We start from the raw sequence: 14,458 nt of genomic DNA, 5'->3' as shown, positions 1-14,458 counted from the left end.
TTCATACAGGGGATCATTCCCTGTCTGGCAGGGTACACTGACCGGCCCCTCAGCCTTTGTTCCTTTAAACTGCTCTTACTGCATCCTTTGTATGCTGATGCGGGCGGGGGTGAAATACTCCAGCAAAAGAGAAAAAAGAGACAACAGGAGATGAAGCAGGGACGGCAAAATCGTGACAGCTGTCCTATCCGGATGATGGGTACAGAGAGAGTGTACTAACTAGTCTCTGTTTTTGTGTATGTATAAAAGGTTCAGATTAAAAACTACAAAAGACTTAGTTATCAGAACGTGTCTAGATGCACAGGGTAAAAAAGTCTCCTGTACAGAAGGGTAGTGAGTGGAAGGCAAGTTGGTTGCCCTTCGTTGGGCCCCGTTTCCCCTGCGAGCGCTGAGTCCCCTTCCCAGTGTCCCCTTCCTCAGCCTGCAGACACTGAGTGTGTGTATACAAATCTATGAGCTCACTTTTTAAAAAAATTATTTAAAAATAGATAACGTATCCGTGTGGGACAAAATTCAAATGCACGGGAAGGTGTGCGGCAAAAAGCCCCCCTTCTGTCTGAGGCCCCAGCCACCCGGTTTCCTGGAGACCGCTGAAGTTACGGGTTTCTTACCTGTCCTTCAGAGACAGTGCGTGTGTGTTTATATATTCATAGCCATTTTGCAGCTCCCAGAGTGTTAGAATATTAGAGATTCTGTCCTAAAATTTCTTCCCCTGGGTTCCCCCCCACTGCCTCCCCTCCATCCTTCTTCACTCAGCTGCAGAGTTGAGTAAATGGTTTTCCCGAATCCACAGCACCTTCTCATCTTTGACATATGCGAGGCTTTTCTCTTGGGTCGTTCTCTTTGTTTTATTTTCCCTTCATCTCATTCCTTTTTCTCGTAAGCGCCCATGGGCGTGTGTTTGAGAAATGTTTCACATGATGTACGTATCCTCGCTTAAAAGGACTCTGGTGTTTTTCTGTGTATAAGCGTTGTTACTTTCCATCCATGGTATTACGTGGCCAGTCGAGCTCTGTTTCTTAGCTTATCCCAGATTACTGCATTTTCACCCTCGCTCCCCATTTCTGTGTGTATATCTGGATTGTTGGGTGTAACTCGCATAGGATTCCGTGGTTGGAATGCATGCAACTTACCCGTTCCTCCGGAGATGGGCCCTGAGGCTGACCCCATGCCCGCACTGTCATGGACAACCCTGCCTTGACCGGCCATGTCCATGTCCACGTGTGGACCTCGCTCCCAGCTCCAGAGATCCTCTCCCATCAGCCCACATACGTCTGCCTCGTGTTTTAAGACATCGGCATGGTATTTCCTGTTTCTGGATGGGCAGAGTTTAGCTAGCCATCAACTCTCTGTCCGCAGACGTTTGGCTTGTTTGCAGTCGTTCACCACGGCGAAGCGTGAACACCCTCGTCCAGTTGTCAGTTTGTGCACGCGTACGGATGTGGGCGGAGCTCGGAGGTGGAGCCCCTGAAGTGGAGACTGTACGTTCGTCATTTGCATAGATGTTGTTGGAGAGTGTGACAGTGCCCCTTTCCTGTAGCCCCACCCCCACCCGGAAGCTGTCTTCTAGCACTAAGGTTCTTCGAGGCTCAGAGAGGGTGAGTGACCGGGCTGGGATGACACAGCTAGTGAGTGTTGTCACTGAGACTAGAGCCCAGGAGGCTGAGCCTGGGCTAGTGATCTTTCCCAGGCATCTGGCTGGTTCTTGTGTGTCTCGAGCTGCTTGGAGCCTGGAACCTTCCCTGTAAGTCTAGAAGCCTTGGTCTCTCCTCGAATGGGTCTGGTAAGCAAGCACTGCCCACAGGTCCAGTGAGGGGTCAGCCTGGGAGCTTGCCACACAGAGGTCCTGGGAAGACACCGTGTCAGGCCTCTGTAGCTCCCCTCACCCCTACCCCGCCCCCACCTCCCCTACAGCATCTTCATAAACGGCTCTGTCAGAGCAATGCATCCTTGGGAGCCTGAGCGGTGTTGCTTGGAGACAACTGGGCAACAGATCTGGGTTATTTAAAGGAGAGAGCGGGAGGGAGGGAAGGGGTGACAGCCTGTTTATTCAGGAGTGGATGATCTCTCTGCCGCAGGGTTTGGCAGACCCCCTCTCAAGCTCCCCCCACCTCCTGCCTCATTATTCCCAGTGTCCGGGGCCTGGGATTCTGCAGTGAGACCCAGCAGAAGGCCACTGGGAGCTCCCTTCTGATAGCAGTGGGGGCGGGGGAGTCGCTGAATGTTCTAGGGAGGCACCATGCAGGCGCTGGCTAGGGAAGGCAGAGGAGGGAGGACGGGAGGGCGGAGGAGCAAGGCCTCGGAGGGGCTCTTCTGGCGATGATAGGGGCCACAACTGCTACTATGAATTGAGCCTCCTCTCTGACAACCCATTTTTAGAGCTTTAAAAACACTGTCGAAGTAGATGCGACTCTTCCCATTTTATAGATATGGAAACAGAGGCTCAGAGGGGCGCAGGGACTTGCCTGGGGTCACACAGCTAACAAGTGGCAGAAACTGAATGAAAACTCAGGCCTGTCTGATGCCGAAGCTGGAACGAATTACTGTACGTGGCTAGAGTTGGCAGGGCCCTTGCAGGGCACCCACTGCATCCTGAGCTGATCTGGAAGGTCATGCTGAGTGTCCCCATCCCTGCTCCCCCAGCACCCGGGTCCCACTGCCCCCCTGCAGGAAACACCACACTGGGAAATGGTGTTTCCCTGGCTGCATCTCCCACAGGTCTGGGGGCACCTAGGGCGGGATGGGGTCTTGCTTATCTCTGTGCCCTGCGCCCAGGGTCAGGCGTATTGTAGGTACATAGAGAACATTGTCATAGGGAGCTCAGATGCCCAAGACAGGGTCCTCACTGTCACCCTGACGGCCCTGCAGAGCCCGAAGGACAGTGTCCTCCCCCGGAGCCTTCTCTGCCGCAGCTGGACAGACCTGGGCCCTTCAGCATTTCCCTGGGGCTGCGTTTCAGATCTGCACCCTCTTGCTGTCTTGCTGGGATCCAGCACCTTGGTTACTGGGCAGGTGTGGTCCGATCAGCTGGGAGCCCTTCAAAGCACAGGTAGAGTGGTGAAGGCCTCTGGGAGTGTGAGCATGGGGTATCTGGCCCTGTGTGGTCTGGGATGGCCCACTAGAAGGACGTTAACTCTTCAGTGCCCTAGCTTATAGACAGAGGACAGCTCAAACTGAGAGAGGCTGAATTCTGTTGAGTAGGGTGGGGGTAGGGAGGTGGGGGCCAAATGGGGAGGGACAAGCCAGGCGGGCGGTGCAGAGAGACAAGTCAACACATGCGTGGTCCTGGGCTTGTGCTGTAGTTGGCATTGTCCCCTCATCTTCCTCTGGACCCCACTGCAATGCTTCGTGCAGCTTATCACGACCTACCTTCAAACCCAGCCTCAGTAATTCCTCACAGTAACCACCGGCTCAGCTAAGTGTCATTGTTGTCCTTTTATAGATGGGCCACCAGAGGCTCAGAGGCCTCCATCATTTCTAAAGTAGCCCTGCAGTACCCTCTTCTAGACCCTTCTCTTGTGCTATTTTCTTCATAGCACGAGTCCCTCCAAAATGATCTTCCTTCTGTTTTTGTTTACATGTTTATCGTATCCCTCACCCCCACCTGACAAAAATGTCAGCCTCATGAAGGCAGGACCTTGTCTGCCTCATTCACGGCTCAGGGCCTACGACAGGGCTTGGTGTAGAGAAGGAGCTCTCTAAATGTTTGTTGACTGACTGACCGACTGACCAACTGACTGAATGAATGAAATATTTGTTGAATATTTCTCTCTTCTTCTGATGGAGCATTCTCTCTGTCCTTCTTGAGGAATGTTCTGGAGACAGAATGATCCTCCTCTCATATGTCCTGGGCAGTCTTCAGTCAGGCACTGAGTGGTACTGGGGGAAGGGAGGGGAGGTCCCCCTGCCCTTGGGGACAGCATTATCACACTGTAGATCACAGGTAAAATCAGTTTTGTGTACTGCAATCTGCAGAAACAAAAATAAACAGGACGGGATAGACTGGAAAGTATCAGGATGCATCACACACAGAAGGCTCGGCATTTTGAAACATGTTGTTGTGACACACACACGTTTTCATATCTCCGTGTAGCTGGTGGTCCCAACGTAAAATGTATTTCTTACTTTGAGTCTTGGTCACAAAAGTTGGAACCCGGTGTGTGAATCTCAGTCATGGGAGATGTCATCCTTGAACCTAGACCCGAGAGAGTACAGCCAATAAAATTAATGATCCTGCTGATAACTATGGTGCCAATTATTATTTTTTTTTAAAGATTTTATTTATTAATTTGACATAGAGAGACAGCCAGCGAGAGAGGGAACACAAGCAGGGGGAGTGGGAGAGGAAGAAGCAGGCTCCCAGCGGAGAAGCCCGATGTGGGGCTCGATCCCAGAACGCCGGGACCACGCCCTGAGCCGAAGGCAGACGCTTAACGACTGAGCCACACAGGCGCCCCTATGATGCCAATTATTGAGCATGCTTCCTGTGCCAAGTAGGAGCACTCAGGCCCAGGGCCCTGTGCAGAGGTGAGGGGGAAAGAGTCCAGGGCAGACAGAGATCCTGTCAGCAGGGAAGACTGCCTGGAGGAGGTGGAACGTGAACTCAGCCTTGAAGAACCCCTCTGCCCTGGCAGGTTCAGGGCTGGGTCAGAGTACAAGCTCAGGTGGTAGCAAGAGGTGCCATCAGTGAGCTCTGGCTGAGTGCCAGGCCCCCCTTCATTCCTCCAGACACTCCTGGGAGGCGGGAACCACTCGCACCAATTTACACATGAGGAAAATGAGACTCGAAAAATGTGGGGACTTTTAGGGTAGGGAACATTACAGAGGCTAGATCCAGGGCAAGTCTGTCCTGCTCAAAGCCCATTGTGTGTAAGGCCTGGGCCGTACATGGAAGGGGTTCTGAATCGAAGAGGGGTACTGGGTCCTGGAGATGGGTCAGTGGGCCTGGAAGGCCTGACAGGCGCAGCACGATCCCAGGCAGCTAGGGCAGGTGGAAATCGGTCTATGCTGGGACCCAGACAGCAGGTGTGTGGTGACCTGAGGCTCAGAGGACACCTGGCTCGGGGGGGAAGACCGCAGGTTCCAAGTCACCCACCCAGCCTGGAGGGTCCACGTAGGTCCCAGGTCACAACCGAAGCAGAGCCCTGGGGAACAAGGCTAGGTTGGCTCCCTGCCCTGGCTCTGTCCTTGCTTCGGGCCTAGCCTCCTGCGGCCTGTGGTGGGCTTGGCGGGGAGCGAGGAGCAGACAAGAGCAGGAGGGCCTGTTTCTCGTCTTTCATCAAGTCTCATCTTTGCTGGTTTGAACTCAGCTCCTCTGCCTTCTGGCAAGTCATTTGTGCCTGTCAGGAAATAATTCTTGGCTTGAGCATTCCCGTGAGGGAACTGGGGTTCCCACAGCGTATGTTTCTGTGCAGGGACTGGACGTGGGAGTTCTCTTCTAAGAGCACCAGCACCTCGCTTGCTTGGGCAGAGGGGGCTGTGGAGGCCACAGACAGTTCTAGAAGTGTGAGTAGTGGGGTTATTGGCTATTCTTTGTAGCTTTGGGCTGCGGTAGTGTGTTTGCTACACATATTCCCATATACACACGTGCTCACTTGTATGTCCACACTTGCACCCATTGGACACTTGTGCACACATGCATACCTTTATTCACATCTCTAAACATGTGCTCACACATGAGCAACATAAGCACATATGTATGCACACACACGTGCACGCATTTGTACAGGGCCACCCACGGGGCCCTGGCACTCTTTAGATGACGAGGTGACGTCCTGGGTGCTTATGCGTGTCGAATGTGGGGTGGTCATAGCACTGCTGGGGGTACTGGCAGAGTGGGCTTAGGTCCTGAGCCCTCTAGTTTTTGAGGTCCTGTTCTGGAACCATTGATTCTTTTCCAGGGACTTTTGGGCTTCTGCTCTGAGCTTCCAGATCTCTCAGGAAGCTTCTGGGGCAGTTTGGGCTGAAAGAGTTGGCACACAGGATTCTTCCTTCCTGCTTTGGGCTGGGGAAAGAGCAGAGTGCGTTCTTTTCGTCGTACTTAGGGCTGCTCTGTGTCCCTTCCTTCTTCTCTCCCTCAGTAGTCAACCCTCTCTCCCTCCCAGGCCCAGGGTGGGCACATCTGGTCCTGAGCCTTTTTTGTGGTTGGGGGACCCCCAGCCCCGACCAGCAGGGACTTGGCAGAACCTCAGGGGCTGGGGGTGGGCTGATGAAGCTGGGCACTGTGGCTTGGATGGAGTCTCTGGCGTGACCCTGAAACACGGTCAGACCTCCAGCCCTTTACTTCTGGGGTCTACCAGCTGAGCCTTGGGGCTGTGATTGCTGGCTCTCCTGGGGACACCTCTGCCCTGGGCTTTTTTGCTTGATTCAACAAAGACACCTACAAATGAAGGAGTCTGGCACTGCACTGGGGGCCAAAAGACAGGTCAGAGTCAGAATTCTGTCTTCCAGGAGCTCAGTCTAGAGAAATGGACACAGACACAGCCCCCTGCATCTGCTGGACTGTGAGGGAGGGGGAGCAGCATGTATGCAGATGTGTGTGTTTGTGTGCATGTCCACGAATGTGTGCGTGCATGTTTTCGTGTGCGTTCGTGCTAGTGCGGGGTGCGCACCCTTAATTTAGCACTGGCCTCAAGGGCGGCCGTACCCAGGAATGCAGCACACTCAGGACCGCAGGCAGGGGCATCAGTGGGGATCTGGCAGGGGGTGGGGTGAGTTACGGGGTTGTGGCAAGAGGAGGAAGGAAGGGAATGACGCCCAAGAATGGAGCCTACCACGCCAGCACGCTAGCCCCAGGCATTAGGCACCCCAGCTCTCTGGCTTCTCTGCACCTCCTTGACGGTGGACAGGCCAGCTTATGGACGAGGAACTTGGAGATCAGAGAGCTTATGTTATGTTTCCCACACCACACAGCCAGTTTACTGTGGGCCAACCTGAGCCTAGCTTTGCCGGACTCTGAAGGCGGTCAGGAGTGCTTCCCCGGGCTGCTCCTGGACTTCCTCCACCGTTCTGGCTCATCTTGGGTGGGGTGGAGGCAGGCCTGGAGCGGACGGCAAGTCTTCCCTGGGTCTCGGTTTCCTCATCCACTAAAACAGTACTTATTTCATAAAATCATCTAGGGGAATGAAGCATTTGAAACCTAGGTGCTGGAGACCTGATACGATAACCACCAACAGCGACCATTCCTTTTGTCCTCATTTATTCCCAGGGCTGATGGAGGGGCTGCGTGCCCCTCTGCCAGCCCAGCGCCCTCTGGCCGGACTTTGGAAAGGGGTGAGGCCAGCGCTGCCTTGGTCCTGGGGAGACACGGCTCCCCCAACTCCCGCTCCAGCCCTGAGTGGGGGCGAGACAGGTAGTGGCAGGTGAGGAAGAAGGATTTCCCGAGTGTGGAGAGAGGGAGGAAGTGACTCACTAACCACAACAAAGCCAGTCTCTTCGAGAGGAAGCGGCGGCGAGAGAGTGAACGCACGTGGGTGCGGGCGGGGGCGTGCGAGCCGGGGGCCTGAGTGGGCTCTGGGGCGTCGGGAGCGGGAGCCGGGCCCCTAAGGGGCGGGGATCGCGCGCGTCGCCGCCGGCACTCAGGGGATGGGGGCGGAGGGTCCCCTCCCCTTCCGAAGTTTCTGCCCCCCTGTTCCCTTTAAGCCTCAGGGCTGAGGGGCGTCCAGGGCTTGGGAGCAGCCCACGACGGAGCAGTCTGCTCTATGCCCGTCGACACTGGAGTGGCTGAGGCCCAGACGGGGCAGGCAATCGCCTAGCTCAGGCTGCACAGCGCCGTGAGACCTTTATTCAGGCTCCCCGATGCTCATCTGGGTCCCGTCGAGGCACGGCCGGGCTTTAAAAAGCAGAGAGGGGAGAGGGAAGCCCCGGGCCGCCGACCTCCCGGGGAGCTGGAGTCTGGGAGGGGGTGTGGCGTCGAGAGCATTTGCTTCTTTCTCCAGCCAGGGAGGCTGGATGGAGGGCTTGGGCATCTTCCAGAAGGAGCCGAACTAATGACAAGGGAAGAGGAACTGGCTTCTCAGGCAGTCTCCCCCGCCCCAAACTTTTCCTTCCAGCGGAGGGTGGGCGGGCAGAGGGAGGAAGCGGGGCCGGAGAAGGTGGGGCCAGCCGTTCCCTCTCCGCCCCGGAGCCGCGCCTCTGGGATGCCAATCCGGACGCGGCTTGGGTGAGTGTGTCTTTAAATCCGAGCCCCCCGCCCCCTCGCCGGCTGGGGCGGGGGCTCAGGCTGGCCGGGGGCGGGCGCGGTGATTGGCGGCCGGGCCGGGTCCGCCTCTCGGCGTGGGGGGCGCGGGGCGCCGGGAGCTGAGCTGCGCGCAGGGCTTGGGGCGCGCATCTTCCACCACCGGCGAGCGCGGGCTGAGGTTCTCCCGGCCTCGCCTCGTTGCGACCGGCCTGCCCGGCTCCAGAGCCGCCTCTGCCCTCGGATGGGCTGGGGGAGTTGGGAGGAGCGAGCCGGAGCCCGCGCGGGGCGCGCCCAGCTGCTGCCTGACTTGGCGCCCGCAGTCCGGGCGCAGCGCGCCAGCCGCAGGAGCGCGGATGCCCCCCGGAGCCGCGGGCTGGCAGGTATCGATGCGTCCGGACCCGGGGCTGGCGATGGGAGGGCAGATCTGGAGTCCTCTGGGCATCTCTTTGCCTGGGGCTGCTCAGCCCACCCACTCCCCATCCCTGGCTGTGCACGCCTCCTGGGCTCCGGGAGAAGAGAGGTTCTGGGCTCCCATCCAAACCCGCACGGTATTGGTGCCTGGGAGGGAAGCGGGACCTCAATAAAGAGTGGGCGGTTATTGAGTCGTTTGCCTGGTGCTGGGCTATCTCCTCCCCCAAGGTTTCCCTCGCGCTGGGGTAAACGTGGGCTGGCGGCACCTCCACTCTTGGGGCTAGGCCTGGGGCACGGCCCCTGAGCCAGGCTCACTGCGCAGTTGGGAGGAGGGAAGCCCTCTCATGATCCACAATTGGGGTCCCTGGGCTCATCTTTAAGGGGCTTGAGGCCCATGGAACTCGTTACAGTTATGAGGTCCCAGGGGGCTCAGACTTTGATTCTGAGCCCCTCCGGCCCTCTCCCTCTGCAGACCTGGGTCTCCCCAGAGAATCCCTTTTCATCTTCAGAGGTTTTTCCTGAAGAGTCACTGACTTGTCAAAAAGCAGCGTGGGGTGTGGGAGACCTGCCACACCTGCCTCCAAAGTGCCCAGGATGGTTGGAACCTGTTCTTATCTCTTGGGGAGTCAGAGGTGGAAGAAAGCATCATGGCTTCAGGAAGCTTCTGGGATTCTTTACTCTCCCAGCCAAAGGTCTAGTTACCCCAACTCCCTGGCTTCGTGCAGAGCAGTCGGGCCCCCCACTGACTGAGCACCTCTTAAATGCCAGGCCCTGGGCTCTGCTGGGGAGGATGGGAGTGTGGGAGGACCAGGAGGGTGCTGTCCTCAGGTGGCTCAGCCCTATGGGGAATGCAAGACAAACATACAAAAAGTTTGCTGATACAGGCTTTCCATACCAGTCCCGGACTAATAATAGTGGAAATGCCAAGAGGCTCCACGTGATTAATTGCTAAATGAGTGATGTAGGCTGCCATCACTGGGGGGGCCTGGAATCCCGTTCTCAGGCAATCATGTGTATGTTTATTTATTTTATTTTTTTTTTAAGATTTTAATTTTTTAAAATTTATTTGAAGAGATAGAGACAGCCCGTGAGAGAGGGAACACAAGCAGGGGGAGCGGGAGAGGAAGAAGCAGGCTCTCAGTGGAGGAGGCTGATGTGGGGCTCGATCCCATAACGCCGGGATCACACCCTGAGCCGAAGGCAGACGCTTAACGACTGCGCCACCCAGGCATATGTGTATGTTTAAATCTATTTAAAATGTTCCAGCACCATACCCCTCCCGTCCCTGTTACCCTGCTCCTAGTGAGGACCTGTCCACCTCCGTGGACAGGGAGCGGCAGGAGGGTTCAGGAGATTCTCATGCTTGTATGCGCCCCCAGCCCCACTCTCAGGTTTTTTTCCTGCTGGTAAATTTCTCAAGGACCCCATTTGGTTTTTGGAGTCAGGCCAAGCACGGGACTCCCCCCGCTTCCCTGGGGTCTCTGAGGTTTGAGGTCTAGGTCCAACCTTATAGGAGGTTCAGAGGCCAGCAGGGAGGAAGTCCTCACTTCATTTCTGAAGAGCCTCTATTTCTGGGGATGAGGTTGGAAGGCTGGAGGCCTGAACCAGGGTTTCCTGTGAACACAGACAGGCTGTCTGCCTTTGTTGGCCATCAGGTATTGAAGTTGGGGTGATGAAGGTGGTGGTGGGGAGGACAGGGCTGGCTTGATGCGGGTGGTCCCAGGGCAGCAGTGACCTCACTCTGAGGTTCAGCTCTGCCCCCTCCCCCATCATCCCTGGCAGGTTTCTGCTTTTCTGGAACACTTTGTGGAGGTGGCGTTGTGCTCCTGGCCTTGGGCACTGTTCTGGGAGAGGGTGTTGCTGAGCTCACCCCATGGCCCGTGCCTGGCAGTGTGAGCACCTGTGTGAATACGCCCACCTGCCTCCAAGCAGTCGGCACACACAGGGCCACCCGGGCTCGGGTGGGGGATACTGGCGCGCACTGAGATGTGTGTGCTTGGGTCTAGCTGTGCGGGCAGACACACAGGGGAACCGGATGTCCATGTGAATGAAGACGGACACAGGAAGGCGCAAGCAACCCAGGGGTACAGATGTGTGCAGGGGCAGACAGTGTGGACACCTAAACGTGGACCACACATGGGCCACAAACAGTATACAAGCAGATTACACTTTCCCGGGGACTCGAGCCTCCCCTCCCAAGAGGCAGATGTGTAATGGGCAGGCATGTGGGTGACCGTCACAGACACGAGGCACAGAGTCACAAGGAAGTGGCTCGAGTACCTGGCCGACACAGAGCTGGCTGTGGGCTCCTGGGGGAAATGGACACATAGACCTGCGGAGTCACCTGACAGGAAGGCCAGGACATGGACAGAGGTGGGTTCCAAGATGTCGTCTGAGGTGTGCACTGCTCAATTATCCCTGTGACTCTGTGTGGCAGCAGGAAGTTTCCCGTATAGGGTGGTGGTGGTGCAGGTGATCTGTGGTGTGGCTTTGTTTCTATTCCCCCACTGGGGTTCGAAGGCCCCAAAGGGCTTGTTATTCTCTGTTTTACTCCGAGAGTCATTTGACCTCCCCACTCCCTAAATTAAAGGGCTGGGTGCATGCCCTAAGCACCAGCAGGGGCTCCTTGAACCTTTAAGTCTCATCTTCCTTGGGTTTCCAGAAGTTTCCTAAAGTGAGGCTGTGTGGCCTGGGTAGGGCAGGAACCTGGCTGGGGACTCTCCTTTTGAGCCCAAGCCTGAGGGTCTCTGGGGGAGAAGGGACCATTCTTTGTGTGTGTGTGTGTGTCTGTGTGTGTGTGTGTGTGTGTTAAGCTTATTTATTTTTTTTAGTAATCTCTGCATCCAACTTGGGGCTCAAACTCATGACCCTGAGATCAAGAGTCATAGGCTGTACTGACTGAGCCAGCCAGGTGCCCCAGGAAGGAACCATTCTTAGGGAAGAGAAAAGGCAGACATGCGGGGTGTGGTGGGGGTCTTTGATGAGACTATTGCCCTCAGGTGTGGACTGCCCCTCCCCTAAACCCTGGGCTTGGACAGGGAAGGGGGCCCCCACCTTCTGGCTGTTGTCACTTCTGCCCAACCTGGAGATTGGGAGGCAGCCCGGAGTCTAGACACAGCTTGACACTAACTCATTGCACGACCCTGGACAAGTTACTTCATGTCTGAATTAATTTACGTTTAGCATAAAACTCCTCATCTTTAAAATGGGACTAGTAACCCCTCACCCTTGAGGGTGTTTTAAGGGTTAAATGGGAGAAAATCAGTAGAAGGCATATGGCCCCAGGGTCTGGCACAGACCAAATACTGTCAGTGGAGCTTTGATTAGCTTTGATTACGAGCCTTCCCCTGTGGCCAGGAACCCCCAGAGCTGTGTGAGCAGGCTGGTGCCTGGCCTTGGGCAGGCTGGGCAGGCAGGCACCTCTCACTGGAAAGCCGGAGGGCTTTGCCCTCACCCCTTGCCCACCAGCCACCCCTTAGTCCTGTGGGACCTTCACATGCAAGGTCAGGAAATGGCAGGCAGGGCGTATGGAGGCTTGGGGCTGCTGCCTGCCAGGCCTCTGGGAGGGGAGCCAGTGGTTTACTAAGAATAGCCCCAAATCATGGCTCTGCCTCCCAGCGGGCAGCTGTGTGCCTCCCCGGTACGGGCCAAGGTGCTTGCCGGCCCTTTTACGCTTCCTACAGCTGGTACTCAGCACAGGAGTGGGCCTGGGAGCAGCCGCCAAGGTCTGGGAAGAGGCTCTGCTGCTCTTCTTGGGTCTTTGGCTGGGACCTGGGGAAAGAGAAGGCCTGGGAAGCACTGGCCTTTCAAATCTCTGAGTTCCTCTTCCACTCAGAGCTTGTCAGCTGCTCCCTGAGCGTCTTCCTACCCACCGGTGGATCTGTAGTGCCTCAGAACTCTGGTTCTGGAACCATTACCACTAGGGTCTGAATTTCGGGTCCTACTCTCATTAGCTGTGTGCCCCTGGGCAGCTCACTTACCCTCTCTGTGCCTGATTCCTTGTGTAGCAGGGTTGATGATGATAACTCCCTTAGAGGGATGTCGCAACGATGACAGACGGTGGTGCATGGAGAGCCCTTGGGGTCGCATGCGGCTCCTAGTAAGGGTAGTAAGGGCTCAGTAACCCGCAGGAGCTGCCGTGATTACCATGATTACTACTTACTCCGCAGAGGGAGAGAGGTGTGAGGCCAGGCTGCTTGCACGGCGGCTCGTGGTAGGAAGACACCAGCACGCATGCGTCTTGATTGGGGTTCCTGGCCCTGGGTTCAGTATGAGGTGCAGGGGACCAAAGGTGAGTGAGACTGTGTCCCTGCTGGGTGACAGAGGCACATACGTACAGTATACCATACCCGCCTGGCACCAAGGTCTGTGCTAGCTGTGGTGGGAGCTGGAGGGAGGGAGTGGCCTGCCTGGGGGTGGGGCGATATAGCAGGTGGGCTTTGAAGGATGGGTAAGAGCTTGCACTGGTGTGGGAAGGCTTTCCAAGCAGAAAGCGCAGCCCGTGCAGAGGGGTGACAGGTGGGTATGTCTAGGAACGTGAACAACTCTATGCACCTGGGGAGGGGACCCACACTTAGCATCTTGCCCTGTCAAGAAAGCCCTTGTATGCTGGGACCTTCTGTCCCTCCCACTCTGGCCTCGGAGGCGGCCCTGGTTTCCCTGTTAGGACGCAAGCTGGAGGCCCACCAGAATTCTGTGCCTCTCACTTCCCTTTTCGGAGTCACATTTGCTGTCCCCTCATTCTCCAGAGACCCTCCTACCTCTTAGAAATGCCTGCCAGCCCTCCCTGGGGGCCCTTGTTTTTGAGCTGGGGCTCCAGACTGCTCCTGCCCCAGGAACATGCCTATTTTTGCTCTTAGTTAAGATACCCATGGGTTAATAGGTCCCCCATCTTGGGAATGAACTGAAGCCTTGGAAAACTCCTTAGCTTTTCCTAAGGAGTGAATGTCTAATGGTGGAATTCTGGGACCTTGGGAAGTGTTTCCTATATTTCCTATAACTGACATGTGGAGTGGTTTGAGCTCTGAGGGGTGCCCGTTCTTGGCTGGGGTACTCTGATGAGAGAGACACAGGGCATCTGGGGTTACCTACATGCCCCAGGCAGGCAGCAGGGAGCCTCTGGGAACTGGGTGTGTCATGCTGACCCTGTGGGCTCCCAGGGAGCTAGGGCTTTTGGAAATTCCAGGAGGGAGGGTGTGGTGCTGGGAGCGCTGTGGGTCCACTGCTCGGCCTCCCGCCCTCGCCCATGAGGAACGGCCCCACTGCCAAGAGACTGGGTTGGCCCCACGCAGGAGGAGAGAGGTGGGTGCCCTCAGATGACCTGGGCCTTGCCAGCCTCTGCTGCCTGCGGAGCCCCAGGGCCGGCCTGCTGTGTGGCCTCTGTCCAGGCCTTCCCCAGAGTGCAGGACAGGGACGCTTGGCTGTTTTGAAGATTGTTGGGTGTTTAGAAACACAGAGGGGAGTTTCCCTCTTCTTTTCTTTTCCTTTTCCGGGAACTGTAGACCCCATGACGAAATTAACCCTCTCCTGCCGGTCACAGAGTGACTGCTGTCCTGTAGTTACTGAGTCCTTCCTCCTGGGTTCCCTGAAGTGGGTGCTGACCTCTTAACTTTACGGGGCAGCCCTCCATCTGAGCCCCAGGGCCCTGGTTGGCAGGGCCTAGAAGACCTCATCCGGGCTGGATCTGATGGCGGCCCCCTCCCCACCTGCATCCTGGCCCAGCAGTTCTTCAGCCTCAGTCTGACCACTCGTTCAGTGGGCGTGCACGCCCCGTCCCCATGGCAGCCCTGCCTTTGGATGGAGTCTCATGGGCTTTGGAGGTCTCCTGCAGGGGCCCTCTGCTGGCTCACTCCAAGGCCTGTTGGGAAG

General features: G+C 56.5%; 1 protein-coding gene across 11 annotated transcripts in view; it reads left to right on the top strand.

Moving 5' to 3' along the window:
- PALD1 (phosphatase domain containing paladin 1) overlaps window positions 1-14,458 on the top strand; it is an 89,765-nt gene that overhangs the window by 9,433 nt on the left and 65,874 nt on the right. For 2 of the 11 annotated variants that reach the window (XM_048219092.2, XM_057308588.1), the window contains exon 1: window positions 8,064-8,161. The exons of 7 other annotated variants lie outside the window; for them this stretch is intronic. The gene's annotated coding sequence lies outside the window, so the exon portion shown is untranslated. Of the gene's footprint in view, window positions 1-8,063; window positions 8,162-8,308; window positions 8,560-14,458 lie in introns of those variants that run through there. 2 more of the 11 variants (XM_044386137.3, XM_057308585.1) reach the window with 2 other exon arrangements.

The sequence above is a fragment of the Ursus arctos genome, unplaced genomic scaffold (genome assembly GCF_023065955.2).
Source record: "Ursus arctos isolate Adak ecotype North America unplaced genomic scaffold, UrsArc2.0 scaffold_7, whole genome shotgun sequence".
Classification (NCBI taxonomy): domain Eukaryota; kingdom Metazoa; phylum Chordata; class Mammalia; order Carnivora; family Ursidae; genus Ursus; species Ursus arctos.
This window is presented reverse-complemented; position numbering and strand designations above follow the sequence as displayed.